Source organism: Caloenas nicobarica, chromosome 1 (assembly GCF_036013445.1).
Source record: "Caloenas nicobarica isolate bCalNic1 chromosome 1, bCalNic1.hap1, whole genome shotgun sequence".
In the NCBI taxonomy this organism is placed as follows: Eukaryota; Metazoa; Chordata; class Aves; order Columbiformes; family Columbidae; genus Caloenas; species Caloenas nicobarica.
The window spans coordinates 98,647,097-98,662,841 of record NC_088245.1 but is presented as its reverse complement, the minus strand read 5'-3'; the positions used below and the strand labels follow the sequence as shown (position 1 = coordinate 98,662,841).

The window sequence follows — 15,745 nt, the reverse complement described above, 5'->3', positions numbered from 1 at the left end:
ACTTTCACCTAGAGAACCTCTGTGCACAAAAGTGTCATACACCATCTGTACAGCAAATGCCTGTCCAGACTGCAATGGATGCTGCTCCTTTAAAATAACTTTCTTTTTTTTGCTTTCCTTTCTTGCTCTGTTGTGCACTACAACACTGCAGTAATGTTGAGACTATTGCTCTAACCTTCTTCTAAAAATGAGACTCAGGCACTCAAACCCTTACTTAGTCATTTCTGCACTTCATCACATAAGCTTCACTCAACAGTAAAATGTACTTGGTCACAGTTATGCAGAAGACACTGTAAATTCTCTCTTCCATGGAGGTGATCAGAGTAATCTCCTCTGGCCACCTGCGTATTCTCAGTGTGAAACAGAAATCATGTATAGGGCATGGCATTAGTTGCCAAACTGCAGTGGAAGGGTAAGATGGATTTTTTTACTGTACTTGAAAAAGCGAAGACATTAGAAGTGAGGAAGGAGTTAATCGTTGCAAAATACACGGTCATTTCCTGAGCCCTGTGGTTGGATGAGTACAAACTTTCAACTATTTATAATTCTTCTCTGTCATTTAAGAGGCTTTCAAGGTGCACTGTACATCCCAGACCAGGTAAGGAGTACAGCTTTTCACTTCTTGATTGTTTATTCAAAATTGTTTTTCAGTGGAGTCAGACCTGATTAAGACCGATTTGTTCTCCCTCCTATTATTTACATCTGAAGAGAGAACAAAGTTCATTGCAATTCAAGAAGTACATGTGTCTTTGTGCCAGATGACTGTGAGCTGCAGAAATAATGAAAGAACTGTATGGGCTAATAATAGAGCAATGATAATGAAGAAGTTATATTACACATAGTCAGAAGTCAGAATTATTACAGCAAATACTGCAGTAAAAGAGAAAGAAAACCCTTACCGCCAGTTGTAAAGAGTTCACTCTGCACAAGTCGCTATCAAAATAAGGGATTCTCAGGTGTACAGTTTGCTTTAGTAAGGAGAGTAGTAAAAATCATAGTGTGTCTTCAATGGTATTTTTAAAATCAGGAAGAATGACCTTCTACATACTGGGGAAAAAAAAAAAAAGGCAAGACCAGCAGCCAGATAGTTTTGGACCAGTTTTATTTGTAAATCTGGACCCGATATCTATCTTTAGCTATTGCAGAGTCACGTATTGTAGTCATCCTGAGACTGTTCCTGAGGTTTGCAGCAACCAAACATATACACAGAAGTGACTGTGGAACCATATCATAAAACAATTTAATTTCATTGGAGTCTTTTGATGCATAAAAACTGAACTCAGACAGACGGGCACCAGAAGGAAGTCTCGTAACACAGTGCACTCTTGCATACTGCATTTGCTGTCTCTTAATAGGCAGAGAGAGAGACTATTTGTGTAAAGTTTTTTTTAAATAGTTCAGAAACAAGTATAAAACAGCCATTTGTAGGGAAGTTATTGTAATAAAGTGCTGTCATCAAGTTGCTCTACAGCAAGTGAAATTGTACGTGCCTTGAGGATCCCTGAGTGAAGTTTCACACTGGAGATTCAGGTTTTTGGCATTTGCTTTTTTTATTTTTTCTTTTTTTCTTTTTTAAAAGTTTTTGCTTGTAATCTGTTTTAATGTTTGGACATTGGCTCCTTGACTGCGCTCAGTGTTTAGTATAAACACTTTCTAGATTTTATATGTAGTGGCTGGGAGAATCTAACTGAGGTTTTCAAAAGCATTCGTTAAGTCCCATCAGTGTTTGGAGTGGATTCCCAAATCACCTTCATCTTACTTGTGAGCTTGCTACTACAGTAGCACCTGGACCTCTGTATTGAATTTCCCTCTAAAAAGACTCTGAGCCACAGAAGTTTTGTCACTGTCATCTACAGTTGAGGAACTTGAGTGAATCCCAGTTGAAGCCAGACTTACGTCCTGGTTTTCGCAGCTTCCCAGCACAGGCAGTCTGATCAAGAATCCCAGGTCTTCCCTTGCAAACAGCTGTACATCAGTTTAGACATGCCTAGAGAGATGTCACCACTCTGCTAGGGAAGATGCTATGGCATGGGTAGGAACACTTGCACCAGCCTCAGTTTTCTCAGTTTGAGTATTGATGCTAAGCAGTTTGCTATTCCTTACAGATCTGTGTGGTCTTAGCTGCTAAATATGTGCAGCCTATGCTACAGCTTGCTAGATGAAAGCTGGCTGAGGTGTGCCTACCCATCCTGCAGTCACGTTTCCCAGTTACTGCATAGACACAGCTCAAGCAACAGAACTCAGCAGCTTTGTGTGGGAAGAGCAAACTGAACCCAGACCTCCCCTGTCACCAACCAGCAGCTTACCCATTGATTCTGCCTTCAGTTTTTAGCATCCCTTCACGTACATTTATTGCAAATGGCCTCCGGTTGCACCAGGGGAGGTTCAGATTGGATATTAGGAAACATTTCTTCACAGAAACTGTTGTGAAGCACTGGAACAGGCTGCCCAGGGATTTGGTAGAGTCACCATCCCTGAACATGTTTAAAAGACATATAGGTGAGGTTCTTAGGGACATGGTTTAATGTTAGAGTTATGTTATGGTTGGACTCAATGATCTCGAGTGTCTCTTCCAACCAAAATGATTCTATGATTCTATGATTCACCTTCTGTCTTTCAGGGTGGGTTTGGGTTCAACTCAGATGCATCTGCCTGTGCAGACAATTTTGCTCTCACTGATGACTGCAAGTGCAGAGAAGACCAGCTTAAGTGATTTTAGATGTTTGCCCTCAGCACTTTCTTTCAGCATGAGTATCTTTCTTTGGTGTGGGAAAAGAGTGTACTCCTCAGCTCTCTGTCAGAGGGAGGTGTACATTTTATGTCATGGCATAATGGGATGGAAAAGAAACAAGCCGTAGAAAAACCATTCCTCATATGGTAAATGTGGTCTCCCCCAGTAACTGCTGTGTTCTGCCCAAGTGGCTAGAGGGGACAAACCCGGCAGCCCACAACCCAGCCTCAAGAATTATCCTGTGGTGAACTCGCTCTGTCCTGCTCAACAATGAAGAAACACTAAGATTGTTTGTCGATGTGTTTAAAGATGTGATGGTGTTCTGTGCACGAATTGCCACCTAACAGCTTTACTTCATATTTGTATAATTTCCAGATAAAAAGTTGTTTTGAAGCAGAAGTCCAGAGGACTTCATCACTGACAACCAAAGTTTGCAAAGCCTCCAAATGGACAGAAAGAGGTTTTTCTTATCAGACCCATTTACTGACACTGTTCTCACAATTTTCACAGTGTGCAAAAAGAGCCTGAAAATGGACCTGTCCTCTGAAAAATGACTTTATAGAAATGAGAGTGTTTGGCCCTTGACTACTGCCTCAAAACTTCATGAGTGAAATGAGCACGTTTTATAAGTAAATGTCTTTGGGACTGTTTTTGGGGCTTGTTTACTCTTACTGACAGTTCTCAAATAAGAAGGTCAAGCTGGTGTTCCTCCTGGACTTACTATTTCTACACAGAAATCCTGAGAGGGGCTCAGCCTGAGAGTCAGTGTTGCTATTTTAAATTAGGTTTGAAATGGGTAATATAAACCAATTTTTGTCTAAATTTAGGTGCTAATTGATAAAAAATATCCCACAGGTTTCATCTTCTACATCCTTTGAATCTGGTAATGTCAGTCTGATCTGGTCTCTTTTCAGATATTTTTGATCAGCCGCCTTCCATCCTTACTGAAATTTTCCATTAGTAGTCTTATTTTTCATTTCATTTTTCAACTAAAGCTAAATACTGAGACAGAGAGGGAGAGATCTATATTCACCTCATTCAACTGCTCATTTTTTTTAAATGCTGGATTTTTGATCACATTCGTATCGTAACAGAGAGATTCTGTCTTTTTGCACACAGATTGATGAGGGTCCAAGAGTTGTTCATGCTGGGGCAAGGCATCTATAAGCTTGTTCATCAACAGCTGCACATTTTTGTCACATTTTCACACTACTGCATGAGGAATTCAGGCTCAGCAGCTCATGAGTTGGAAATAATTTTACCCTCACATCCTCACTCTCCCAACTGCTGTTTAAGCCTTGAAATAACAACAGAAATTACACACCAGTATGGTCATGATGAAGTAGCTAGAGTTACATACTACCAGATACACTGCACCTGACTTAGATCTGCAAAAATAAGAAAATATCAAGTCACCAAAAAGTATGTGCTCTTTTACCTTCTCTTCATCTTCAGATGTGGATTTTATACATCTTTATTAATCCTGCACAGGTACATTTTACAGCTAGTGAACTGTATTTTAAAGCTATGATAGGCAGTGTTATCAGTGCTTGCCACTGTTCAGTATTATCTGTAGATGTGCTCCTTTTAAAAAAAATTGTTTGTAACAACTGATTCTTAAAAGATATTTTCTTTGGTCATTTCTGAAGCTCTTACTCATAGAGGAAATCTGATCTGCTACAGCACGGAAACATCAGCGATGACCATGGCGAGACAAATTCCTTAGGGAGCTGCCTGTAAGTCTGATCAACATTTAAGATGAAAAGTTTTGCATTTTCTTTGACAGGATGTTACATGCAGAGTTTAGCTGTATGAGGCAATTGCTGAGGCAATAAGGGAATATTCAGGAACACAAGCCTCTTCTTTGAGCAAGTGAGTAAGCACCAAGAAAGGAATGATCTTGTAAAGAATCTTTCTTTCTCTTTTTTTCTTTCTTTTTTTCCCCCACAACTTCTCAAAAATACGATCAGCCTTTGGGACTCTCTCAATCGTGCCCAATAGAAATGCTGTTCTTCCACAATCCTGGGTACACTGAGTAGACCCTATTTGTTGGCGACAACAGTTCAGCAGATGAAGGCTTTGTGCTTTTATTACTTCATCTTATTACAGTCAGGCAGTGCAGGGATCAAAGGAAAATCTTCCTGGAGCACAGGGTCGTGGCAAGAGGTGGTAGGAAACTGTAGATAAGCAGAAACAGAAATGGTGAGGCAAAAGAAAAAGAAAGATGAAAACTGGTAATATGAAATTGAGGTAGACAAGGACAGAGGGCAGTGTCTGGACAGTGTTTAAGGGCAGAAAGATGGACTTTGGGTTACAGGATACAGATGATATAGCAAACTAAAAGAGAGGAGATTCAGGCTAGACATGAGGAAGAAATGTTTTACAATGAGGGTGGTGAAACACTGGAACAGGCTGCCCAGAGAGCTGGTAGATGCCCCATCCCTGGAGACATTCCAGGCCAGGCTGGACGGGGCTCTGAGCAACCTGATCTAGTTGAAGATGTCCCTGCTCGTTGCAGGGGGTTGGACTAGATGACCTTTGAAGGTCCCTTCCAACCCAAACTATTCTATGACTCTGAGATTCTATATAAGTGAGTTGTGGAGGACAGTATGATGCAATCCTTCAGCGATTTTCCTCAAAGAGTCTAGAGAAAAACCTTAAATATCCAGGTCTCAGTAATGGAAAAATATGCTTCAGGTCAAAGTAGGTTTGTCTGCACCCTCTAGTGGTCCAGACAGAAAATACGTTTTTACCCAACTAATTTTGCGTTACATCCATTTGCTAGGATTCATCATAGTCTGGTCTTTAGCTTATTTGACACATCTGTAATAGCAACTGTTCTCAGCCTCTGAAATACAGTGGCTGCATCCGAACTCTTTTTTGGGAATGGTCTTTGGTCTATGATAACTCCTAAACTACACAAGATGGTTGTGTGTGGCCCAGAGTTGCTTGAGGGAGGGAATCAAAACTGTGTCAGAACTGTAACAGCCCAAGAAAGTGAATTTCATGGCCTAAGCCTAGGTTCTGACAGCATTTAATTTACTAATATTGACATACTCTTTATCTAGTAACAGCTTCTTTGTGCATGTGGACTATGGTATAGCCTTCAGTCATCTAAGATTACAGAAGAATAATTACATTACAGAGGAATAATTCAGCACACACAAAAAAAATCAATCAACAGTCCATTCAGAGGGAGACTGTTGCCTGACTGCCTGGTCAGGCGTGATGTATTTGCAGCTGGAGGACACAAGCTAACTAAGCAGTTGGACTGCAGGAAACAACAAAGTAACCTTGCGATTTTGGTGGCTGAGTGATGTCCTAGGAAATTAGGTTATGCCTTGTGTGATGCTGAGAAAAGGGTATCTCCATGAGAAATGGATACATGAGAAATGCCTGAAATGGAAGTGGGGTGGAACTTCAGAGCTTCACCTCCAAGTGGGGATGACTCTCATACAGCCTTTGACTACTAGGAAATTATACCCTAGTAGTTGCGTCTCATAACACAAGACTGCAGTACTTAAGATACTTAAGGACAAGTATAGAGCAGATATCCACTTGCAATTACAGAGCAATTGGATTTTGACAGGACTGAGAGAGCTGGCCTAGGGCCAGTAAGGAGCATGCTTAAAGCACGTCAGTTCAACAGGATTCCTCCTTTAGAAATATAAATGCTTTCTTTTCAAACACAGTCAAGCATGAGGAAATAATGTAACTCCTCCTCCAGGGCACACTCCTAAGAGAAAGAACTTGCACGTTCAACATTCTCTTTGGAAAATATTTAAAGCCTTATCCAGCTCCTTCCTTGCTAGCTGGCTAGTATGCTGGCTACCACAGTCTGGGCTGATTTGCACCTGGCCAGCCGAAGCTGGAAAAACAAGCAGTGGTCATTGGACAAAAAAGGAGTAGATGCCTGAAATATTGTTCAGACAGAAGGAAAAATACCTGATCTCTAGTCTCACCTTCAAAGACACAATTTCATACTAAGTAGTCACTGGATAACCCCAAAGGCCAATCTAAAGAGTAGAGACCAGGCCCTGTCTACTCCCTTACAGATTACTCACCCTCTCACTAGGCTAGAGAATATCTCACCCTCCTGCATAGTGTTTTCATCTTTTCCTCAGTTGTCATATCTATAATTTTTTATTGCACATTTCTGATGTGAAATATGGGCAGTACTCAACAGCTTTGTGGTTAAAACAATCTCCTGCTCAGATAATAAGTCCCATAGTCAGACTTGGGAGGCAACTTGAGGTATTTATTTCCTGACCTTAACCGCTACTCTATCATTTAGACAGGGAAGGGAAGTGTTCCTCTTCTACCAATCATCTTAAAAGATTAAAGCAAATCATATTCAGTCCCCAGAAAGAAAAGGCAACAGGGAATCTTCATAAAAGGAAACTTCACTAAGACGTTCAAGGCTCAGGTTTCCCGGTAGTTTTCTGGCAAAAGAGAAGATGTTCTGTGAGATTCACAGAGATTCACAAAGATTCACAATGATTTTTTTCCAAGTTTTCATGTTGCTAAGACTCATCCATAATCTTCTCCAGATGATGTATGTGTGTAGCACGCGAAGAGTGCTGACTTCACACTGTACCTCATCATTTCACTGACTATTTCAGCTCCCATTGTGAGACACCTAAGTCTTCATTAGTGCCTTCATCCTTTCACCCACGTGATGCCATCTTACAGAGCCTGAAATCCTGTTTCAGATCTGGCTTAAAGGGGTTAAGCTTTCAGAAAGAGACACCAACTCTGAGTTCCTCATTTTCAAATGCTTTTTAAAAGACACCTGGGTCTACCTTGCAGAAGTATTGAGTACTCACAGATACAGATATAGTCAACAGAAATGTGGCTTTGAAACATTAACATTTTATGTAATTCCAAAAGCTCTTAGGAATTAAGTCCTAGGACACTCAGGGCCCCCATTTCTCACCTTTCTGTTTCTAATATGAGGTTAAATAACCTTCATATTAGAGGCAGACTGCAAATGAAAGGTTTGTGGTTCTTTTTGAAGCTTTTTGATGCTACAACACTGGATGCCACAAAAATGCCCACAAATTATTTTTTTGTTATTGAGGACAAGAGTTCGAACAGTGCACTGTACATAGAACATAGTGTCAGTCATTGAACAATGAGGATAAGAGTCTAAATCTTTCTGATGGAGTATTTTGCCTTTGCAAAATTGCTGGGAGGGCATTGGTTCCAACAAAGATCAAACGGAAACAGGAGGGCTTGAACTTGTCCATTTTTCAGCCAGGTGACTTGTAAAGTTTCTTGGCAGCTGGGTTGATTTGCTCTCTTCAGCTGGTTGACTTCCAGCTTTTCACTAGTAAGATCGTTAAACAGCAAAGCAACCAAGGGAACCTGCTGAAGAAATTCTAGCTCCCAGGCTCTTCAGCTGTTTATCTGTCCAGGCTGCTAGAGCAGTAACCTTCCTGAGGTATGTAAGTATTGTGAGTATTTTGACAAGGAAGGAAAAGACAAGATATTTTCATAATGGACATCCTCCCCTCCCCTCAATCACAAGTCTCTGCAAAGTTGATGACCTCAGTGATTCAGTGCTTAAATAATCAATGCAATGATCAGAGCTGTTGTGGTCATTAGAAATACATAGTCAGTCAAAAAGTTTGCATCTTATCCATGATTGCAACTAACAGAAGTTGACTGCTAGTACAAGAATGTGAAACTGAGTTAAGCAGGAGCAGGATCAAGCACTTAAAATGAACTAAACACTGCTTTACACGTAGCATACAACATCTCTTTATGAGCCAAATTCGTGACCTAAATCTGTACGTGCTTGTTAAAGAAAATATCTGGAACCCACTCTTTCACATGAAGACATGCCTTCTCAGTCATTCATTTCTTCTATGGGACATAAAGATAGCATTAGCACCTCTAAGAAGATGAAGAATTACATTTCCTGCTAGATGTCTGGCTTTAGCAATCTCAGCAATTTTCTTCTGTGTTGTTACATAACCTTAAAACCTGTTCTTGGTGGATGAAATAGCCTCAAACTTATGACTGTTTCAGGTTCAGTGTATATTAAATGTTTGAGATTTTAAATAATATATACTCGTAAAAGCTTTTTTCCACATTTTTAAGTGAAAAGTTTTCCATCAACAACACTTCTCAGAGAAACTAACAGGACATGGCACAGTTTTAAACATTACAGTAGGCTGATAGTTTTGCTCAACTCACTTCTATTCCTGCTGATATTTGTGTGCTCTCTTAAATGGGTACATGAACCCCCATATGAAAGAGGCAGAGATCATAATCAATCTGGAAATCAATAACATAGGTGGCTGGTCTATCCTCAGCTTGAAACTGTTTACATTGAGTGGGGTGGATTCTCAGCACCTCCCAGTTTTGCAGCCACAGTGCTGCAAAAGTGAACTTCAAAGTCTCTCACAGCAGTGCCTGGGGACCACTTTGTTTTACGGAGAACAGGAGCAATTGCAAAGATTATTCGTATGCCAGTTAGCAGTAGGAGAGCAGAGAGACACAAATTGTACTACAGAACTATCGGCTTCTTTGGTGGTGCTTACTCTTCTGGCTGCTCTAACTTGTCTCTGGGACTAGTGTAGTCATGAGTGTAGAAGAAAAAATAGGTGTTCAGAAACATCCTTGCCTACTTCTAAAAAGCGTGGGGGTATCTGGGGATTCAACTTCCTCATGTTTGAAATAGAAACCATAGTTTTGCAGCTTGCTACTGTCAACGATTTCACAGTTCAGACTAACGTTACAAGAGCTGTAAATGCTGCTCTGCCCTCACCTGTCTCAGCAAAGAAAAACATTCTCACCTTATATCATCAGCTTAAACTTTTCTAGTAAATTTAAAAAAAAAAATACAGGTTTGTTTACAAAGGACTGGTGAGAAATTAAAAGTGTGCCAGGCATTAGAAACAAAGTTACACTTCTGTATCGAAAGATATTTTTGTGTCCAGCTGTGGGCCCAAGAGAGCAGAATGTTAAATGTGCTCTTTTCCTGTTCACTTCAATGGAAGATACATACATTCATTTGGTCTTGGCCCATTCATAACTCAGACTGTCATGCTGAGTCAAGCAGGATTTGGCGTAGGATTTACAGACTGGTTTTTATAACCACATGAAATACTCTGCCATTTACTCTGATCTATGCTTTTATTGCTTTGATCCCAGGCTGAAAAATGGATGGGTGAGAGGTATTTTGAACAGAGACTTATGGTGACACTATCCCAAAAGGATAAGATAAGATAAAACAAGAAAAAGCTCTCTGGTGGCTCTGTGGGCAGTAGCAAATACTACCCTATTTTCTTCCTACAATTCTGTGACTTGCAGTGGATGACTATGTAGTGAAGACTGTCATTATTATCATTGCACATGTCCACAACCTCCTCCTGAGTTATTACAGCCCTGACACACAGAAGACGATATGCAGCTGCAGAAATCAGGGAAAGGAGCTAAAAAACACTAGGTGGAATTATAAATCCCAGGCTTTCATCCAATTGGCCAAATATTTTTATGCAATGCACAGAAATTTAGTTAATCTTGGGACTTACACCCTTTATCAAATTTGACTAGAATTAACTAACACATTCACATTCAGTGAGAGAGAGGGCGGAAATGTGAACATAGACCAAAGATCCTTTTCAAACAAATCTGAAAGGCAGCTGAGCTCAGTAGTTGTTTGGATTTTGTTTATATTCTTGCTTCTAAATTAATGATAAAGTGATGAAGTAGAAGTGTTTGATGCCTGCTCTGGCTGACAGTCACCCAGGACTCCCACATCCCCTTCTAGATTCTCCCACATCACATCCTTTCCCTACAGATGAAGCCACAATGCCCATCCACAAAACTTCATTTTTCAGGTAAGAAGGTGTACTGAAAAATCAGAGTCTTTCACTTTTAGGTCCACACAGCCTATGCTGTTTTTGTGAACAGCATTGATCGACTGGTTCATAGAAACTATTCCCTGGCCCAGCATCTTAGTGTATGTCATCCCCACAGTGGTCTACAGATGCCTGGCCTTCACCTTCCGTTTCAGTAGCCCAGTGCCATTGTGCTGTCTTACTTTCTTCTGAGAAGAAGACAAACAAAATCTTCCCCTGAAATAGATTAATCTGCACTTTTCTGTGTCAACATTAATACTGCAATGCTCTCCTACAGAGGAGGAGAAATGTGCTGTAGAAACTGCCCTGTGGGTACTTGTTTCCTTTTTCAAGATCTGAGCCAAAGGTTAATTTTCTTGATGTGTAGCCATCAAAGGCAGTGAAGACAGACAACTCACAGTGACGCTGGTAAATACAAATCTTACAGACTCTTACGTGCTGTCTTATTGCTTCATGCACAAGTGTTAAATGGGATTATATAGAAGCAGAAAGTTAAGCTTGCAACAATTAAGCTACTAAATAGCTCTGAGGTTCAAGACAAAATATTTTCCATTTTTTTTATTTATTTATTTTCTATTAATTTTATTTACATTCATTTCACTTGTGAAATAAATTAATGCAAAACCATCCACAAACTAAGTCCTTTTCCATGATGACTCACACTGGTGAAACATGGTGCCATAGATTTTGGCAATGTCCTATGTACAGACAGTTACAAATGACAGCACATTTTTGAACACGCATCTGCAAGACACAGTGACTTCAGTGTTAGAATTTTTTTTTCTATGTTAGGGCTACAAAGATTATACTGCTGCTGAATGACTACTTTCAACGATGAAAAATGGCAAGAGTGTTTTCCCAGTGGAGAGACAGCCAAATATATTTTTTTTAAAGCCAGCATAGCATTCTTAGATCAGAATTATAGAGTATGTAAATGTTCTTTGCAAATCAGTTTGTATTTTTCTTTTTGACACTGACAGTCCAGCTGTCCTTAGTGGCAAACCCCAAACCCTTTACTTTGCTCTGTTTTATATATTTTTGATCTAAAATATCTCAAATGAAACAATTGGGTAGGAAAAAAAATGGTGCTACTCTACACTGGAAGGGTTTGGAAACCAGCCACTCTTCTTGATATTAGAAATAGTCCCTTCACTTCATGTTTCAGTCTGGGTGAGTGAGAAACCTGTATTTGTTCTTTAGCTAAAAATGCAAAGTTTCCATGTCTGAAGTTCCCGTTATAGTTTCAACTAGTTCTGAACGTCGCTCCCCTACCATCCCCCCTCCAAAAAAAAACAACCCCACACCTAGTCTGGGGCTCTTCTGTGTTGTTTATACACTCTTTAAAACGTTATCAAGTCTTTTTTAACTTTTTGTATGCTTAAAAGCAGATTGTTTCAACCACTACTTCCTTATTTCTCCTCCCTTCCTCTTAACTCTTTAATATACAATCTCTTAGATATTCTTGCTTTTCTCCTTCATTTACAGTCTATGAATAAATTGATATATGCATCTTCCCAGTCAACTGGGAGTATAGAAACCATGCAAATTTTCAGGTAGCTTCTCATCAGAAAAGCAAGACAGGGTTGAAGAAGTGACAACAGTTTGGTAGGAGTGGGGTTTTGCCAGGCTTTTACCACTGAAAATCTTATGGTTTTCTCATTCATCCTTGCAATAGTGTTTTATTTTGATGAGCCTACATCACACATTGCATTGGAAGTATCAGGATTGCTTGCTACCTGCCACCACACAACACTAAAAATGACCTGATCACCTGCTACTTCCCTCAAACCCTGTCCTTCGCAGTGATGCCTCCGCATACTCACTGATACGAATTAGTCATACCAGCAATGACAGGATGTCACAAGAGATAGCTGAGGTCTCGTGCTGGGGTGAGGAGGTGTGTGTAAACTACTCCATGTGTGTCCATGTGAGCCTAGATCTGTTAAAAAGCATTAGGTTAGTCTCCACTCTGAGGCTAACCTTCCCCACGCTGTAACTCCATGAGTTCGGCTTTCATTTTTATTGAAGTCCTTTTCTCTGGCCTTTTCTCTGGGGGAAAGCAGGTTCCTAGGTACCTCCCTGTGTAAATGCTCCTCTTATCCATAGTAAGTGTAGTAATTGTAGTAGGTAAGTATAGTCAGTGTAGCTGTAGGATCTTTATATTGCCCTTCTCCCATCCCAACCTGGCAGGGGGGTGGGATACATAAAGGACCTTAGCAAAAGAGGTGGAGCAAGTAGATACCTATACCCCTGTGAGCTGAGGTTCATCATCCTTCTTTGAACAGCCCAGGAACTTAGGCAGGTTCATGCAACAAGAAACAGCCCTACTTCACTCCTGTCTCTCAGGAGGGAAAGAAACATGACTACTCAGCCTGGTGATTTGCAGTGAAGGCACCATTATGATCTGCCAGACTTGCCGTCTTGCACCTCCACAAGTCTCTTATATCCAAACAACTCTGTCTGGGAGAATGCTACAAAAATTCAGAGCTGAGCCAGGTAGCTTTTGTCTGTCCTATTCTACTGAGACATGATATATGGACAGGATATCTGTTCTGAAGGAGTTTGGCAAGTGAAAAATTAAAATGTCTGTGGACACATCATGATCAGGGACAACTGGTTAGCTGATTGAGTGATGATACAGTATGGAATACCTGCCAGAGCTTTTGACCTAGAGAAGAACCATCGGGACTGCCACAAAAGCAGGAAAGGCAAGTACTTTTACTTGACTGATGGTGGGGCTTACAGCAGGCAGCACAGGCAATCTAACAGGGTGAGACCACGCTCACCACAGGATAATTTAGCTGCACAAGCCAAGGAGGTTTTTCTGCAAAAGGGTCACAATCCCAGAAGGCAGAACAAGGCGAATGTGCATTTGTGGCTCACATCAGATGCCCAGCATCAGGCCTCTGCGTGTTGATATGCCTGACATTCACCCCAACCTCACACTAAAGGAGAAAACATTTCTTCACAGGTGGAATTTCCAACTTATGACCTTAATGCTAGCATTGAAAAAAAGGCTTTAGGAGCCTAAATACTCTCTTGTTGCCACTGTAAGTGCTAAAACTCAAGTCTGAGGTCTTTAACTGCTCAGCTTTTGCTAAGGGTGCCCAATATCAAAACTGCGGAGCCCTGTCACTAACTGGTCAGAAGCACGTATATCCTAATATCCCACTCAGACTGAAAGCCTGAAATGATCCACGGTTGTGGAGTGGGTAAAGACTGCTTCTTGTGCTGTATCATTTTGAGGACCAAGTATTCCATAAATAGTCAAAGTACTTGTTGGAGGCTTACTGGAGTAGACCCTGCATGGGATACAGCCAGAATAAAGGTGGAAATGCCATGAACCCTTTAATCCTCTGGATGCTTAGATCACTCTCTGCAGACTAAAGATGTTTATCTAATCTGATTGGGGCCAACCATTGTTGCATAAATGCATTAACCACCATGTTAAAGTTATTTATCTACAACTTATCTTTGCCACTGCACCTGAATTTGTTCCAGTTTGCATGGTGCAACTGGGATACAAAGACCATGGCTGAAAAAAATGACCGTAGTGTTTTGTTCAGTACCTGAGAGGAGAAGACACCAAAACTGCAGTTCCTATTTCAATGTAATTTATATGTTATATGAAGTGACTAATAGGAAATCTTGGTGGGAGTTGTAGATTCAAACCTCATCACTCTGAAGAGAGAAATTTATTCGTATCTCCCACATTCCCATTGAGTGATACTTGGGAAATTAGAGCAGTACTTCTGTTGCTGGTTTGGATCCTTCCATATTTTTGTGAGATAAGACTGAAGTAAGCATCTTGCTTCAGGAGAAATTTCAGTCACAATGCATGGTTGTACCTAGAGGCCTCCTTGAAACCCTCAGCTAAGTGTCAAAAGCTGCAACTTTGTCAGGAACCAAGGCGTTTCCTGTTGTCTAGTTTTCTTGCTGCTCGATGTCCTGGTTTTCTGGATCTCATTCTAAAGTGCCTTGTTGTGAACTGATGAGATATGGGACGACTCAGCTGGGGCCGTGGAGACTCCTCGGCAGGCAGGTGCCTCTGTCTACTTATATTTCTACAACCTGGGGTAGAGGAGGTGTGGATGGTAGATGCTCTAGGCTGTTTCTGAGGATTTTCATTCTGTATTAACTGCTTCTAGGTACTTGTTGCTTTCCTGTGTCTCTGTCTTTTTTGTGATTAAGCAAAACTAACCACAATCTCTTTCTACACCCAGTTTCTAAAGAAACTCTTTTAACTGGTTTTCAGCTGAACCTTGGCTATCTTGAGCTTGACTACTGACAAGAACAAGGCATCAGAAATCCAGTTTACAAAGTCATACCCTGTTTTTTGTGATATGAGGTATTCAGTTATTTAAGAACCAGAAAATCGTGTTGTAACCTGCAGTTTGTGGAGATTTTTCCATTTAGGATACATTGCATTACTATAATTTGGGGAAAACAAACAAACAAACAAACCCCACTACTTGTAAAGAAATAATTTTCTGGTTTTATAATTGATTTGGGAAGTCTCATTATTTGGATATCACAATTTAAGCACAATTTAAGCACAAGAAAGTGCTCAATTTAAAAAGAAAAATATCTGAACCCAGTTTTGACACATTCAGTCCCTTGAATATGGCTTGAACTAGACATTCAAAAAGACGGCACAAAAACTCATTCAAGAACTTTCTGTCATAATTTTGGATAATTTCATCAAGTTTAGTGCATTGTTTTAAGAAGCCACTGAAAGGTTTGTAGATGTTATAGCATAAGAGATCTTGGTGCCTTGTCTGGGAAAAACGTAGTTACAAACCACGAGAACAAGTCCACTGACTCCAGTAAACTGATGTTGATTAATTGGATTAATATTTTCTGTAAACTGGGGTACAGAACATATCTAACTTCTTGAGGCATTCTAGAAAAGAATGGAAAATCTTCTAAGTAAAAACATAGTCTATTGCAGCAAGAGTTTTCATCTTAGAGTAAGCAGGCAAGTATAGTCTTTACAGCTTGCTGCTTTAGTTAAAAGCAACTACTGTGCCAGCAATTTCAAAAGCTGCTTGTTCTCCTTATAATACTTAGGACATTTACAAAGCAAGACACTAATATTTCTTAAACCATCACCAGTGAAGTAACTGAGCAGTGCAAATATATT

The 15,745-nt window shown here is 40.3% G+C and overlaps 1 protein-coding gene across 3 annotated transcripts in view; it reads left to right on the top strand.

Moving 5' to 3' along the window:
- The first annotated feature begins 564 nt into the window (after window positions 1–564).
- The window catches only part of P2RY8 (P2Y receptor family member 8), a 33,643-nt gene continuing 18,462 nt past the window's right edge, over window positions 565–15,745 (top strand). The window contains exon 1 of one of the 3 annotated variants that reach the window (XM_065656521.1): window positions 565–598. The gene's annotated coding sequence lies outside the window, so the exon portion shown is untranslated. Of the gene's footprint in view, window positions 599–4,401; window positions 4,468–4,562; window positions 4,604–15,745 lie in introns of those variants that run through there. The other 2 variants (XM_065656512.1, XM_065656531.1) reach the window with 2 other exon arrangements.